General features: G+C 59.5%; 1 long non-coding RNA gene across 1 annotated transcript; it reads right to left on the reverse strand.

Moving 5' to 3' along the window:
- Window positions 1-9,937: 9,937 nt before the first annotated feature.
- On the reverse strand, window positions 9,938-16,174 carry LOC150005549 (uncharacterized). Its single transcript, XR_016512460.1, has 3 exons — window positions 15,800-16,174; window positions 15,538-15,689; window positions 9,938-10,511 (listed from the first exon to the last, which is right to left on the reverse strand). It is a non-coding gene; the product is annotated as an uncharacterized LOC150005549 (long non-coding RNA).
- Window positions 16,175-16,485: the final 311 nt, after the last annotated feature.

The raw sequence follows: 16,485 nt of genomic DNA on the forward strand, positions 1-16,485 counted from the left end.
TCTCTGGCTTAAGCTCAGTTCCCGTCTCCCGTAAACAAAGCGGCCGGGCGGCCTCCCGTGAGCCACTTGGGTGCTGAGCACAGAACACGATTCAAAGCCACTGCCAGACCGTTTCCATTTTTAGCTTCTCCCGTTTCCCAGCTTAGAAGCAAAAGGGGTGAGGCGGGCGCAGCCCCAAGCAGATGGCAGGTGCCCCACCAGAGCTCATGGCCGCCGTCACTGGCTTTCACTTACCAGCCTCGTCCTGGTAAACCCCTGGAATCAGCTATTTCTCTAGGGGCCTTAGGTTGTTTTTTTAGGAGAAAATGGTGGGTGTATGGAAACCACCCGAGGTTTGCATGTGGCTTCCAGAGCTAGAAAAGGCAAACACGCACACAAGCCCACTCACACGCACGGGCATACCTGCCCCCTCAGCCCTGTGCCCGCCCAGCCCTGTGGCCGTGTCCTGAGTGGGCATTGCGGCCTCCGTCTGGAGTCGCCTCCAATTGCAGTTCCACAGGAAAAGGGTGCTCTCGCGTGGGCCCGCCTGCCTCTGAGACGTGGCTCCTGGGCTTTCGGAACTGCCAGCCCTGAGCTCTGGGGGGAATGGAGTCTCAGGTAACGGTACATATTTGTTAACAGTTTCTTTTTATTCCCCATGAGGGTGGAGAGTCCAAATGCAACACTCAGAAAATACACTTTTGAGGATTCTCTGTCTCTGTCGTAAGTTCCCTTCTGCCTCAGGGGTGACAGAGAGCAACGGTCAGTAACAACTGACCCAACGCTGAATGTGGTTACTCAAAAAGTGCTTATTCACTGAGTCATGAGAAAATGTTACTCTTATCAAGGTTTTTATTGTAAATGAAAGTTGTTGTTGGAGGAAAACCCCAGAAGCCTTCTGTGATTCGGCTTGTGCAAATGCACAGGTCAGATCCTAAACTAAAACCACCGGGGTTTTGCCCAGTGCTGAGGAGACCACCCAGTGGGAGGGGGGCAATCACAGGGCTGCCACGCACACACAGCCACCCCGAGGAGCCGTCTGGCCGCCTCCAGCCTGTGGGTTTTGTTTTGAGTGACTTGTGTAACCCCTGCCCTGAAAATTCATTTTAACCTGAAACCACTGAATTCAGATGTTGGTTTGGGAGCAAAGCTGCCGGCCCCTGCGCCAGCCCATTCGATAGCTGCTTTCCAGAGAAAACCAGTGCACGCAGCATCCTGGACTCATAGGCCCTGCCGTGAAGGTGCAAATGGAACGACAGGATGTACTTAGGTGCCCAAAAGTGTAATAGAAGGGAGTTGGGGCTGTGGGTTCACACCAGACAGTGGTGGTCATCGCATGGGTGGAGGAGAGCTTCTGGAAAGGTCACATGCATGTGGTCCCGGGGACGTTGCTGAAGCGTGGGTCTGACGGGCTCCTGGGCTGGGCTCCCCTGCTCGCGGCGGTGGGGACGCCGCTGGCCGGCAGACCACACTCAGCAGTAGGCGCAGGAAGCACCTGTCCTGCTGGGCGAACATCTCTAGGAGAGATGCCAAGAAATGTAACTGTCACCAGCGCCCCAGAGGGACTCCGATCACCAGCCAGGTTGGACTCTCTGGTCCTCGCAACCCTAAAAGTCCACCCCTGGGCCCTCTGGTAAAAAGGAGATACGGAGACAGCCCTCCGTGTGTGAAATGCAAGTCTTGGGCCCTTTCCGTGCGTGGCTCCAGCTGCTCTGTGCCGGGTGGGCTTTGTGACCTCGGGGACCTCGTACATGGGGGACGGAGCGCATGTCATGCCGTCTCCGGAACCGGAGCCCTGTCTGTCTCAGAGACCCAGCGACAAGAGTTCGCTAGGAAATGGACTCAGTTGGCAGGCTCTGCACCCACGCATGCTTGGTGCGGTGTGTGTGCGGGGCGGGGTTCTGTTTGCACAAGAACGCTAGCTGTGCAGTTGAGCAAACCGGAGGGGAAGACGGGGCACAAGAGGAGAAGCCGTAAGACTCAAACGCGATTGGCGTTGGCAGTTTTTGGCTCTGATGCCAAATCCTCGTCCTCACACCTCGGCTCTGCCACTTGAGATGGGCCAGGCTCCCACGGCGTGATTAATCAACTGTAACTGTCCGTCGTATGACTTGCAGACGGGCCCACGCCCCGCACACTCACACTGCGGCTGCGAACGCTGCTCTCGGGGCCACGTCGTGTGCAGGACGTCCCTGCTTGGCTCTGGATGACTTTCCCGTCCCCATGACCCCCATCTTTATAAAAGAGAGTCTTTGAAATTAATAAAACGCCCTGTGTTACGCACTGGAGAGATACATAGGCTATTAAGTGTTTTCCTCGGCGTTTGAGACGAGGGGAAACCCTCTCTGGTATGTAAGTTCAGAGGCGCAGACCTCGTAGCAGACGCGGGCAGTTGTCTGGGGCAGGCAGATTTATGAAAACGGAGAGCCCGCCTTTGTCTGGCGAGACAGAGTGCCTTTCTTTCCCGTTTTGTTCTCTGCTGTGTAACAGAGACCAACTTCTCCTTCCTGGGGCAGGGGCGGGGGACGCGAATTTTTTAATTAAGCGTAGGTCTCCAGCCCAGGGCAGGCAAACCTCTCTGAGGTCTGGGCAACTCCTCTGAGACCCAGAGGAGGCGTCTTGGGTTCAAGTTCAGGGTCATCTGGAGACCGAAAGCCCGTAAGTCGGGGCAGAAGGAGACGTGTGTTCAGACTGTGCGTTTAAATTGATGACGAGTAAACAGGTTATTTATACACCAGACCCACGGCTGGATGTGGTTAAGGAGTGTTTATAAAATTCAAGTCAAATAAATAAAATGTAAATTCTTTTTTTTTTTTTTTTTTTTTTGAAGAGAAATGTAGGAAAATGTTAAAAGAAAAACGATGTTGTTCTATTTTGGGATCAGGCAGGCAGCATGCCCAGGGTTTCGCTCCACAGTCAGGTTTCTGTGTGTGTTGCCCTCACCTAGGCTTCCTCTGAGCATTTGCTAAAAATAACCACGACTTGTCATCCCCGGGGACTGTCACATGTTCCTCCAATTGCCCTGTTTTCAGCCGCGGGGCCACGAGCAGCCGCTGACGCGGTAAACAAGCAGCTGAGCTCACACCACAAATGTAAAACGTCACGCCGTTCGGTGGAGACAAAGAGGCCGCGGTGGGCCTCTCGCCCCCGTCAGAAGCTGCAGACCGACCGGGTTTCCTGTCGCGTGTCGGGGGCCGGGAACCGCACGCAGGGACCCGCGAGGCGCGGGCTGTCCTCACATCCGCCTTCCGCGGCCGAGGCTGGAGAACAACAGCCCAAACTGCCATGTGGCCCTTGAGCCTGCAAGGGCCCCACCCCCACACGCGCGAAGGTTCCAGGGGCATTTGTTCCCAGTTTCCACCGCTGGGGTGAGAGGCTCCCTGCCTCTGGGGCCGGCTGGCTCTGCAGGGTCCCCGCGGGCGGCACCCTCCCGCGGCCTCTGCTCCCCCTGGCTGAGCAAGTGACGCGCACTTTTCAGCCGCCTGGAGCAATGCCACGACTTTACTACTAAATCAGGAACATGGATGGAGCATTTATTAGGTTGGAGACGCCGCAGGGCCCCGGCACGGGGGGTCAGCGGGCAGCGTGCGCCTGTGCCCCCGAGCGTCGTGCCGGGCTGAGAAAGCAGGTACAATGGGCAAGGACAGTCAGAACAGTCATGGTGTCCATGACTCCAGAAGAGAACATGAAGCAAAAGGCACGTCTGGGACTCTTGTCTAGGGTCGAGGGTCAGCGGGAGGCGTGATAAGCACTTGAAGGCAGAGGGGTGCGGGGTGGGGGCGCAGAGGGACAGAGACCTGGCTGTGAAGACACCCCAGCCCCTGGTGCCCCCGTTTGCACGAGAAGTTACACGGTCCCCTTGTTCACGCGAGAGTGACTGTCATATGAGGAGGAGAGAGTGCGGACGACCCTCGCCCCCAGGAGGCGAATGAGGAGTCTGAGCCCCATGCGGGGGGTGGGGGGGCATCAGGGGGCACAGGGTACCTGGCCGAGGGGGTGGGGGGCGGGGGAGGCCCCACAGGCTCCGAGAGCAGACCGCGCCCCAGCAGCGCACACGGAAGGTGTCGACCTCACTGCCAGTGTGTCGGAGTGACTCAAGTTAACATCTTACAGTTGTACAAAACCACACCTAGTACAGAGGACACTGCAAACGGGGGTGAGGGGAAGAAAGACCCGTGAGTGCCGGGGAGTTCCGGCATGTGGTGCTCACCACTGAATCTTCAGTCCGATTTCTGAGAGGTGTTTTTTCTTTGCAGATGTAACCCCCAAATAATGTCATAGTGTCCATACTGATCTTAAAAATGCCTTATTCTCTCAATTTGTAATTATAAAGATCGTTCATATCAACAAATTGATTTACTTGGCGTCTTTGAACAGTGCTTCATAAAATTCTACCGTGACCTGGCTGGTGCGGCTCAGTGGATTGAGTGCCGGCCTGTGAACCAAGTGTCTCTGGTTCGATTCCCAGTCAGGGCACATGACCAGGTTGCACGTCAGGTCCCCAGTTGGGGCGCGTGAGAGGCAACCACACAGTGATGTTTCTCTCCCTGCTTCTCCCTCCCTTCCCCATTCTCTGGAAATAAATAAATGACACATTAAATAAAATTCTACCACGAGGTGACTCGTAGGGACGCTCCAGGGTCAGGTGGCTGGGACGCTCGGACGGGGGTGTGCTGGGTTATGAACCCCCCCCCCCCCCGGAGCGAGCGCTCTTGTAGGAGGTCAGTGTCGGGGGTCTGACCTCTCCCACGTCACAGCACTAGAAAGGTCATTTCCATAAGGTTCTTTTTGAAATCTTAAGCTCACAGTGGAGACGTTCCATCACCCAGGCCGTGGACAGTTGTCACTGGGTCACACGAGCAGAAAGAACAACCCTGAGAGACCTCTGACTCCGCCCCACCCCGTCAGAGCCACCCTGGTTTCCCTGGATGACGTCTGAGTTCTCCCATCGGGCTCGGCCCCAAATGAGTTATTTCAAAACGCCGCGCAGACTGTGCCATTTTCCTGCTTGAAACGCCTCGCCCTTCCCAGCAAACCTCGGAGAAAACCTACCCCTTGGGCCCACCCACCCACACTCTGCGTCCGGCCCCGCCGCCCACAGCCCGCCCCCTCCCGCCCGGGGGGGGGGGCGCCCTCCCGTCCTGGGACAGGCTCCCTCCTGTGTCCGTCCCTCGCTCACATTACAGCCCCGCCATCTGTTTCTAATGAGCCTGTTTCCACTCTTTGCAGAGGCAGCGGCTCCGTGGGGCTCGCTGGCACATGACAGGAGCTCAGGGGCCTCCAGAGGCGAAGGGGTGACGGATGACGTCAGTGGCCATGACCTGAAGGACGGCCCCAAGCAAGCCCGGGTCCTTCGCCTGTTAGCACGAAGGTCTAAAAGCTCTAGTGACCGCGACAGGTATGTGAGTATCATTGGCGTCAGATGACAAACCCCAAGGGAAGCACCTGGATGGGGCTAATGTCACCAGCAAACTGCCTGGGACCTGGTGTCTCCCGGCTCCTTTGTCCCAGCAGATAGGTCGTCGGTAGAAGGTGACCCAAGGTCAGCCTGAAGCGAGCAGCTGGAGCAGCGTCACGTGACTCTCTGAAGGGACGGCCTCTGGGCCACAGTCTCCACAGGCCGGGCTGAGTGGCAGCACCGGGTGACCTGTGGACCAGCCGCCACACCAGGCCCCGCAGATGCCACGAGGCGATCGCACGTCACGCTGCTCATCCCCAGCTGCCTGTGCACTGACCCGAGAGCTGGCCCAGCGTTCCTTCCGGCCACACAGGCAGCTGGGCCGGGGAACAGGGGTGCCAGGCGGGGGCCCGGCCGCTGTGCGTCTGACGTGCCCTCCTGAGTCACGGAAATGGCCGGGCGATACGGCAGAGCCCACCCTGCACACGCAGGTGTCCACGCCAGTAACGAGGGGCGAGCATGGCTCAGGAGCCGTGTTACCCCCCCGTTCACCCAGGCCGAGGAGGGTCACCTGGGCCCAACGCCTCTGGATTTTGAGGCGCAGGTGGAAACTGAAACTGTGCAGTGAAACGTTTTGGGTCGAATATTAGCTTAGCCATTTCCAAGCTGTGTGACTTCAAGCAAGTTTCTTAACTTCTCTGAGCCTCTGTTCCCTCGCCCACAAAGTAGGAGTGCCTGCACCTCACAGCTGTGACAGCAGGATTCAATGACACAGAGACAGCTCAGGGCACATGGAAAAGACCTGAGGAATCACCCTGCTTTTCTTATCATTGCTATAGCTTACCCCAGATTTCTCAGTCCTTGGGAAGGAATCAGAGAAGCCCCTCAAGATTCATGAGGCGCGGGGACCCTCCTGGGACGTCCGTCTGCTGCTGCGCCCCGTCTCGTCTGAGACGGCCTCGCAGGTGGGCCCCGGGGGAGTCTTCGGCATCGTGCTCTGTGGTGTCTGGGGTGCAGGCTCCCGTCAGCGGCTCGTGGCTGCCTGGAAGGGACACGTGTGGGAGCCCGCGGCCGTGCCTGCCACAAGCGGGGCACAGGGTGGCACCGTGCGCCTGGCGTTTGCTGTCCGTGAGGAGCGGCACCCGGTCCGCCCTCTGACTCACCCCAAACACGACGGGCCTGCTTCTTCTCGAGGTGCCCGTCCCCCTTCCCAGGAAGGAGGAGGCAGAGCCACCGCGGGCTCCAAACACTGCAGCGGCCTTTCCTGGGCGTGCGTCACCTCCCCACCCGCCGTGGTCCCCGCTCATGCGGCCGCTCCCCCGTGCTCAGCCCTACAGCAGGGGACCTGCTTCCTGTCTGCTCCAGGCAGGGGGGGGAGGGGAGGGGGCGAGGTGTCTGGGCCGATTTCCCCGGGTGGAAGCATTTCAGCTTTTGTTCGTCCCGATGGCTCCTTCCTTGTGGGGTCTCTGCTGTCACGTGCTCGCTCCACCCCGTTCTCCCCCGGAAAGCCAGTGTCCCCAGCCGCGTACACACGGGGCTCCTCACCCACGCGCTGCGGGTGCTGCAGGCTGAGGGTTCTCTGCTGGCGGCCACCCTGGGCTCCGCAGCCCTGGGCACCCCTGGGTGAGATGCCAGGAGCAGCTCCCAGCACCTCCCTGACACTACAAATGTCTCTAGACATCACCAGGGCCGCCTGCGAGCTGGCAGAGTCCCCGCCAGTGAGCACCGCCGTGTCTGCTGGTGGCTCAGATGCACCAGCCGCGTGGTGGCAGCAACATGACTTCTGAACTGGTGACCCAATGGCCCGGTTCCGATCACAACGCAGAGCAGTCTTCCCTCCGATCGCACGGCGCCACGGAGGCCTGGTGACGCAGGTGACGCAGCTGTCGTCACAGTACAGAGGGACGTGCTCACAGCCGTAAGGGACTAACCCAGGTCACACAGCCAGTGGCGGCCGAGACCCTAAAATCGCAACCCCAGGGTCCACTCGCCGAGAAGTAAACACTTGGTAAAGGCACAGTGGTGACTACAGTCCTTGTGAGTTTCCCAAGGACACGGAAGAGAAGGCAGAGCCCCTCTGCGCGCTCGGGGCTGGAGATGAGTCCTCCGGCCTCCGCCTGCATGGAGGGCGTGACCGCACAGGACGTGGCACCGGGCTTCCGGGGTGCCCAGCGTTCCGCACGGGGCAGCGCCCCTGGGCTGAGCCGCCCAGGCGTGAGCATCTGAGAATCACGGAGGCTGCGACCGCACAGCGCGTGGGAAAGTGTTTTGCAGGAAGAGAGAGCCCGTTGCAGAGACCGTCAGCGCCACTGGATCGGCCGCCCAGGAGTGAGAACAGAGAAACGTCTGGGTTTCCCGTCGTCCTCAGGCCAGAGCGCGAAGGCCACCTGAGGCTCCCCAGGTGTGACTTTCTGCAGGGACTGCCGTCTGGTGAGCACCCCGGGGTGCGTGGGGCGTGCCCCCAGGTGCTCCAGGGGCCGGGAGGCGGGCGGTGACACCAGGGAGCCCGGTGACCGTGGCGGCCGCCCCCCGAGCTGGGGTGTCCTAGGGTTCTCCCCGATGCCTCCAAACTCTAGCTGCCCTCATGCTGGTGGGGGCAGGGGTGGCTGGGCTGGTCACCACGGACGCTCAGCACGGCGACGCTGGGTCACCGCAGGGTCCTCGCGCTCACGGGGCACGCGGCCCCGCACGGGGCAAACAGCAGCCGCGTACTGAGGGCCAAACACACGACGCCAAGCTCGGACCAATGCTCCGAGGGCAGGAAGCCTGGGCCCTTGGGGATCCGACCGGCGCTGGGGCCTCTGAGGAAGTTCCTAAGAGTAAAAGGTGACATCTAAGGTGACATCTGAGCTGAGATCCCAAAGGTCATCGTAGTCAAGACAGAGCCATGTTCCTGCCAAGGGAGCGGCAGTCGCAAAGGCCCCGTGGTCAGAGTGAGGCCAGAGCGGCTGATGGGTGAGACTGCAGATGCGGGTGCTGCCCGAGGGCGACTTGCATCAGCTCAGCCTCCCGCAGCGGGATCAGCGGCAGCAGCAGCGGCATCTTCTCTGTTTTACACACGAGGGGACGGCCTGGCAGTGGGAACACATCCTCCCCAGATGGCAGCACTGAGGCCGGAACATGAGACTCGGGCCGAGGCAGGAACCCAGGGCTTCTCGGTGACAACAGAGTCCTTGGAACCTCATTTATCCTCAAATCCAGCAAATGCCATGGGCACAGCAGCGGACGTTGCTCTGAAACAAAGCCTGAGGCCCAGGAGCGAAGCCCTTCGAGAGGCCGGAGCTGCGCGGCAGCGTCCTGACGGGTGAAACGGGACCGAGGGTCTAGGGACCCCAGCGAAGACGCCCTCACAGAAACACGGCCGCTGCACGCAGACCCTGCGGGGGGGAAACACAGAAGCCGAAGCATGGAGGCCCGGAGGCCCGGAGCGGAGGGGCCCTGAGGCGCGGAAATGAAGTCTGGGTGGCCTCCCCCGCACCCCCGAGTACCTTCGTCTCTGGCCTGCGGACGCCGTCACACCAAGACCCCGCGTCCCCGGGCCCCCCTCTCTGCGGTCTGCACGGGCTCCAGCTGCCGCCTGTCACTCAGGGCCAGGTGCGCTGAGAACGGGGGTCACAGGAGGGAGGCACCCACCGTCCCGCAGGGAGAGCCCTTCAGGACGGCAGCTGAGTGGTCCGCCCGCCCCCATATGCTGACGTTGGCGTGAGTCCAAAATCCCACCGGTTCTACGGTCCTGGGCCCTGTCACCATGGGTCCTGCAAGTCAGGGTCCCCTCGGACTCGTCCCCAGGAGAGTGTCACAGTGGAGCCTTCCAGGGCCCGTGGAGCTGCAGACTCACCCTCAGACCGCCTCCCCCCACCTCTCTCTGTTTCCCTGCCCCTCCGCCCCGCTCAGAGCAAACACTGCCGGCCACCCATCCCGGCGGCCATTTTTGCTCTCCCTCTGAGGACGTTTGCAGCGTGGGAAAGGTGGCCTGTGGTCCACGCTGCGTGTATTTGCAGGGAACGGACTGGTTTCCAACGTCAGTGGACAACGGCGGGACCCGCAGAGGACGTATGTGGGGCGCATCCCTGGGGGCGTCCTGACCTCCGCGCCGCCTCCCCGGGCCGGGGCTGCCAACCTACGCTTCCTGACAAGGCCGGCTTCACCACCAGGAGCGCAGAGCTGTGAAAGGAGCAATTCAAAGCTCGCGTGCAGGACGGATCCGAGGGGAACCCCCTGTGGCCCAATTACACTCCGCCCCTCCCACCCGAGCCTGCTGCCCCCAACCGTCTTGGATACATGCACCGTTCCGTTAGAACACAGTTAATCTTGGATGTATTTTACCATGAAACATGAGCCCCGTAATTACAGAATTTTCCGTCCCGCACTCCTATCATGTTCTGAGCGCACTGGATTCTCTTAGAAGAGTTTCTAAGTGTTTGCACATGGGCCTCAGCTGACGTCCTCCAAGGTCTGAAACAGCCAATCATTGCACTGCACCCAAACCAGTCAGATTCGCCTGTTTCCTTTCTTGTATTTTTCTTTTTCTTTCTTTTTTATTTTTTTTTACTACAAGTTTTAAAATAAGATCAAGATACACATGACAGCTGATAGCAAGTCTGAGGTGCTCAGTCTCCCAAAGGGCTGCTCAGAGGACAGACTCCGTTGGGGGGGCCTCCAGGGGGTCTTGTGTCTGTGGCTGAAATCAGGGGCCCCGCGGGCTGATGGGGGTCATCAGGGCAGTGGGCAGACGGCCCTGGGGCTTGGTGTCGGATGTGCCACCAAACCAGGGAGCAGATGGCCTGGAGCAGAGATGCGGGACGGTGGCCTGAGTCCGCAGCCTGCTCTCCTGGACCGCGGCCGACTTCCTGCCGAGACGGATTCCTGGCTCCCAGTCAGGTCCTTGGTCTGTGCGTGGCGTCTGCTGCCGGGCGTCTGCGGTTCCCACGGGCACACGGGACCTGCCGTCGAGCTGCATGTGGAGAGTCTGTGCTTCCCGTGGCGCAGGCGTGGGCTGCCCAGGGCCCCAGCCAAGTGTCACCGGGCCCAGGGACCTGGTCAGACAAGGCCACGGCTCTCTCGGTCCCAGGCCCGATGTCGGTGTTTATTTTGTTCTTCTTTCCCTTCTGTTCAGAATATTCCTTTGCTCCCTCTAGACAAGCAAAAAGGATAAGAAAATGAAAAATGACAAGCAGGCAGGAGGGTGTTGATTTGTGCTGGCTCCGTGGTCTGACCTTTAACAAGAATTTCTTCCAATTGTCCAGCATCTGCTGATGGCACGACCCCCCCCCCCCCCCGCTCTGTGCTCATGCGTGTGGGTATGACGTGACCCAGAGCACCGGTTCTCAAACTCCAGGGCACAGAGAACCCCCAGGGGGGATCTTTATAGACAAAAGCCCACGCCCAGGCACTCACTCAGAAGCTCCGCATGGGGCCTAAGACTGGCCCCTCAAACAAGGTCCCAGGACACGTCCAGACTGCAGTTCCGGACTCAGCTCCCCAGAGCAGCCGCGTCCCTCCCGCCCCTGTGTTCCCAGCAGCCAGGCCTCTGTCTGCCGCACGCACACATCCAATAAACAGAACGCTGCCTGCGCATTCCGCTCGTATTTATTCAGCGTCTCCCAGTGCCTCACTGTCCGGGCGCTGGGGACTCCAGAGTGAATAAGACAGAAATGCTTCCTGCGCCCAGAGTTTCCCTCCTAGTCAGGCCCACAGGGAAGAAACACGGGTGTAAAATGATTCCACCGTGTGGGGCACGCCATGAAGGAGAGGAGAGGCAGACGGGGACAGAGCGGATGGGCTGGCGGGAAGGCCTGGCAGAGAAGGAGACGTTTGTAGAACTTGAATGAGCCGAGCGAGCGACTTGCGTGCCGGTCTCGGGCACAGTTTCGGGGTGCAGGGAACAGCCGTGCAGAGCCCGCTTTTGCAGGACAGAGCAGGAGCCAGAGCTAAAGTGCCCAAGGGGGCGAGGCCGCAGCTGTGAGAGGCTTAGAAGGGGGTCTGGGGAGCTTGCACTCCCCTCTGAGTTTGATAGGAGGGCCATGGGGCGTTGGGTTCAGGAAGCAACGTTACCCGGTGCCACTTGGAGATCAGATGGGGGGGGGGGGGGGCGACACTGCAGCCTTAGTCCAGGCGGAGGGGCCATGACTTAGGCGAGGACGGCAGTGATGACGCACCCCAGGGCTGAGGTCGGAGCTGTGCGCTTGCTGGCGGGAGGGACGTGGGAGGCAGTAGAGCGGAGGGACCGAGGACAGCTCCTCGAGCGTTTGCTACGTGAGGGGTGGAGAAGTGCTGCCGTCGGACACCCATGCAGGGGGACAGGCAGTGGGCGAGTCTCGCGGGAGCCCATCGTGAAGTCTAAGTTGGGTCAGGGGTGGCCTCTAAGCCAAGAGCACCCAGCGTCCGTGCGGAGAAAAGAGGGAAGTCAGGAGGGGCCGGAGCCATGTCTGCAGAAGGGAGCGCACTCAGTGCAGGAGGCCCAGGCTGAGGATGACCCAATGGCCCATGGATCTGACGGGCAGTGCCCACCGCGTGGTCGGATGAAAACCCGACTGGAATCAATAGGACGGAGTGGGATCTGAGGAAGGGGAGAGAACACGCAGAGAAGCCTACGTGAGCGTGTTTGTAAGGGAAGCAGGGAAACAGGAACGCGGCGGAAAATGGGAGCGAGACCTCAGGAGGGTTTTCCGCGATGGGGATTGTCGGTCCAGGGCACAGCGGCCCAGGAGAGGCAGGACGACTCCGCAGGGGACAGCAGAGCCACCTGCTGCGGTGACAGAGGCAGGACCCGGGGCAGCAGGGCTGGGACCGGCCAGACACTGAGGGCAGACAGACGTGGCACCCAGTCAGGAGTGAGCGGGGAGACCACGACACTGGGGAAGGTGGGCGGTCACTGCTGGCTGCAGCCCGAGCCACAGGCTGAGGCTGAAGATGGCAAAATATCCACAGTGATGAGACGCTACCATTCAGGGCACAACACCGAGCTCCTACAACCCCCCGTGTGCGCGGACAGGAGAGCGGGTTGTCTGCCAGCCTCAGGGCCACGTACCCGTCAGGACCCGCTTCGTAAACAGCACACTCGCTACGCCGTGCAGAATGGGCCCTTGGCTGAAGGGGAACGGGAGGGTGTTTTTTAAGTTTGGGTCAGAAAGTGCTCACAGATATTTGTGTGTTTACAGTGTTCACAAGCCCAGGAGGGGCCTGGAGGAGGGATTTTTGTGATTCTGAATAATTCTAAGAAAACAAGTATTAGATAGACCATTGCTGGGAACTCCCTGGGGTCTTAACACTGCAATCACCATCACCACCATCACCATCCTCATCACCATCATCATCATCACTATCACCACCACCTCCATCACCACCGCCACTGCCACTGATGTTTATGGAACATCTACATGTACTATTATTTTTAATAACCTACTTATCAATTTTCATCTAACTTATTGTGTAATTATTATTTACTAATTAAAATTATTATCTAATTATCAATTACCTATTATGTAACATCACAACAACTTCTGGGGGAGGAAACTGAGCCTCAGGGAGTGGCTTGTTCCAGGTCTCACGACCAGAGACCAGTCACGCCAGGAAGCGGACCAGACGTCTGACTCAGCCTCGCCCTCCCGCCGACCCCACTCCTTCACCCCGTCCCAGGTCGGTCTGCGCCGCGAGGAGCCGTGGCGGTCCCGCTTTGCCCTCTGCCGTCTCAGCCGGCAGCTTCAGCCAGTGACCCCGGCTCTCAGACGCCCTCAGAGATACGCCCCAGCCCCGGACGCAAGCGAAGCACACAGCCTCCTCCTCCTCCTCAGCTTTAGGAGTCGCTGGGGGTGGGGACACCGTTTCCCAGGACGTGGCTGGTCCCCTCAGCCTTGGAAGATCAGCGTTGGTGTCAGCACAGGAGCCGCGTCTTCCCCTCTCTCGGTTTGCAGTTTTTTCTTAACCTTTTACCTAATCATGGCATGAAATAGTTTACGCGTTTCCAAAGTTCTCCCCATAATAGTAGGACACCCGATGTTTTTTATTGTTATGGAAAAAAATGGACTGTCAGTTTAGCCTTTTTGCAACTCTGTCCTCATTATTCTGATAAGGTCGTGAAGATAAAGAAGTTGAATCATGAATATTCATTTTCTCATAGAGTGAACAAAGCAGTGTTTGGAGGGTCTGGCCGGCAGCTTCCGTTTGACTCTGGGTGAGCGTCGCCCTCGTCTGTGGAAGGACAGGCCGATGTTCCCGGACGCAGCTTGCAGCGCTCGTGCAAAGATGAACGGTGACCCGTAAACTGGCGACCGTCAGCACCACCCCAGCCAGGCCCACACCGCGTGCCTGGCACGTGTGACCCCGTCCCTGTTGGGATAACAGGCACAGAACACAACGCTCCCCCCTGCCCGTTTGCAGGGTGCAGCTCAGTGGCACTGAGCACCCTCCCGCGGCGGTGCGGCCTCCGCCACTTCATCGTCCCCGCTGACACTCCGTCCCCAGCAGACACGTCCCCTCCCCCGCCCCCGCCCAGCACACACCCGCTGCTTCCTGTCTCTCGGGACCTCCTAGAAGAGGAACCAGACAGCCTTTGTCCCTCTGTGTCTGGCCTGTCTCCCTCAGCAGAATGTCCTCAAGTTTCGCCCGTGAGGCAGCGGGGTGGTGGCGCCCGCTGCCTTCCGAGGCCAAGCAACACGCCCTTGCTGCTTGGGCACATTCGGCCTGTCCGTCACCCGTCCGGGGACGCTGGGCCATGAGCATGACGCTGCTGTGACCCCAGGTGGAACGGCGTCTCTGAGTTCCCGCAGTCCCGAGCCCACGCTCAGAAGCAGGACTGAGGGTCACGCTGTCGTCCGGGTGTAGGTTTCCAGGAGCCACCACGCTGTCCGCGCAGCGGCCATGCCACCGCACCCCCTGCCCACAGTGCACGAGGGTCCAGCTCCTCCACGCCCCTCCCCCCCACTGATGTTCCATTCCCAATTTTTTAAATCTTAGACAACTTCATGGGTGTGAGGGGTTACTTTTAGCTCCACTTTGTGAGGAAACTGAGTCACAGAGAAGCAGATGCCCTGCCCAAGGTCACATCAGAGAACTGGGCTTGATCCCCAGGCAGGGCATCCCTGAACCCATACTGCTCCCCGGCCTTTCAAACCAAGACGTTTGCTCCGTGCCAGGCACTGTGCTGAGCATCTGGCCGCGACCCCCCCCCCCCCATGCCCATAACCCACCTGCGCGTCCGTGCTCTTCCCGGCCGTTCCCGTCTAAGGAGGCACACGCTGTCCAGGGCCCCTCGGCCGGGGAACAGCCAGGCTGGGACTAAACCCAGGTCTGAATCCCAGGATGAGCCATTAATACCCACCCGTTAAACGCTCGGCCCTTTTAATTCTTTATCTTTCTCTGCCCTGAGCAAAGATATTCCCCCTCCCCCGCCCGTGCATCAAAGTCCTTCAAATTGGATTTCCTGCAGATACAGATCCGTTCCCTGTCTCGAGGAGGCTCAGGCTGACATTTGAACACAATCTTTCAAGGCTTTCCCACGAGCCAGGTAAGTTGGGACACGCAGCTGCAGGAACATTCCTGCCCGGGGAGCGTAACTTGGCAGGGCTCAACCTTTCCCGGGAGGGCTGGGATTCCAAAAAGCCTCTCGCTTACGACTTACCGCTTCCCATCACCTTCTGGCTCTGAGGAATGCGCTTCCCGTCGGTAGCGCTACAAGCAGGGTTTTCTCACAGCCTCGCTTGCCAGCTTTTTCCTCAACCCGTGAGCACGTCTTGGAGCTGACGAACGAGTTGGCCACCGCCCTCTTTCCCCCAAAGACGGATGTCCTGGTGTCCCTTCGGGGATTCGGCTACCTCTCCCCAACTCTGTGTGGCTTGGCTTTGTCAAACACACGTCTCTGGAGACATGGGAAATGTCACGCAGAATGAAGGGATTGTGAGCACAGACTGGGACGTTCACTGGCTCTGGGTTCGGATCCGCTCACGCCCCGAACAGATGCTTTGCTTGGGGGGCCTTGCGTAACCCCGCTGCACATCAGTGTCGGCATCGGTGAGGCATGGATAAAAAATGTTTCTGTGTCATAGGGTTTTAAAAGGATACATGAGATCATAGTCATAAAAATATTAGCGCGGTGTTTGGCACGGCGAGCTCCCGTAAAAGTCAGCTGTCCCAGTAGCTCTCCCCCACCTGACGGCACTTACCCTGCAGGCAGAGAGAACTTCTCACTCACCCAGCCAGCGGGGCCCGCACGGAGCCGACGACCAAAAAATCTCTGGGGCTGGTGACTGCTCGCATTTTCCCGGGATAGCCGAAATGTTTTCAACATCACGACGGTGCGCTCCATGTTTCAAGACTAAGGAACAAGAAGGAGGAGAGTGAGAAGGCCCCCCCCCCCCCCCGGCGGAGCAGGCCTGGGAGACAGGCATGCAGGGGCTGCCGGCGCCCCGTCCTGCGGGAGCCCACCCCGAGGAGCGCTCACACGCGCAGGAGACGTTGGCGAGCGTCTCCGCGCGGAGAGACGGCTGTTGAGCAAGGGTCTGCGTGTCCAGACGACGCAGCGTCTTGCCCACCGGAGGAGCCGTCCTGACGCCTCTCATCGCTGGCGCTCCTGCTTTCCACGCCCACATGTCAGGAACCCTCCTCGCGAGGACCTCCCGGGCGGAGGCGCCTCCGTTTGGCTGGAGCTTTGCAGGCTTTTGCTCATCGCCGGAATGCCGTGGGGTTGCGCTGGGAGGCCTGCCCGACGAGACGCCCCTGCTGGGATTTGAACTCTCCTCCTCGCTGTTCTACGAGTGAGCTGCCCAGTATTGGATCCCGTGTACACAGGCACGCATTTCAGTGTAAGTTAATTAAATTAAAGTGCAATTTAAAATTCAGTCTTATTAGCCACATAGCAAGTGCCCAGAGGCACACGTGGCCAGTGCCCCCAGTTGCCCAGAGCCTACGGAGCGTTCACACCAAGTCTGCTGGTCGGGGTGGCTCCATAGGTAAGTCCCAGCATCGGGGAACAGGCGATTGGTAGGAAAATCGCATCACAGCAAGGGGAGCAGGCGGGCAGGGGGTCCTCACGCGCACTGTGGGGATATAAAACACGTCATAAACTCTTCAGCAGACCACGTCTCCAAGCGCAGGACCGGTCTCCCCTGGTC

The sequence above is a fragment of the Furipterus horrens genome, unplaced genomic scaffold (assembly GCF_987537825.1).
Source record: "Furipterus horrens unplaced genomic scaffold, mFurHor1.1.pri manual_scaffold_7, whole genome shotgun sequence".
NCBI lineage: Eukaryota > Metazoa > Chordata > Mammalia > Chiroptera > Furipteridae > Furipterus > Furipterus horrens.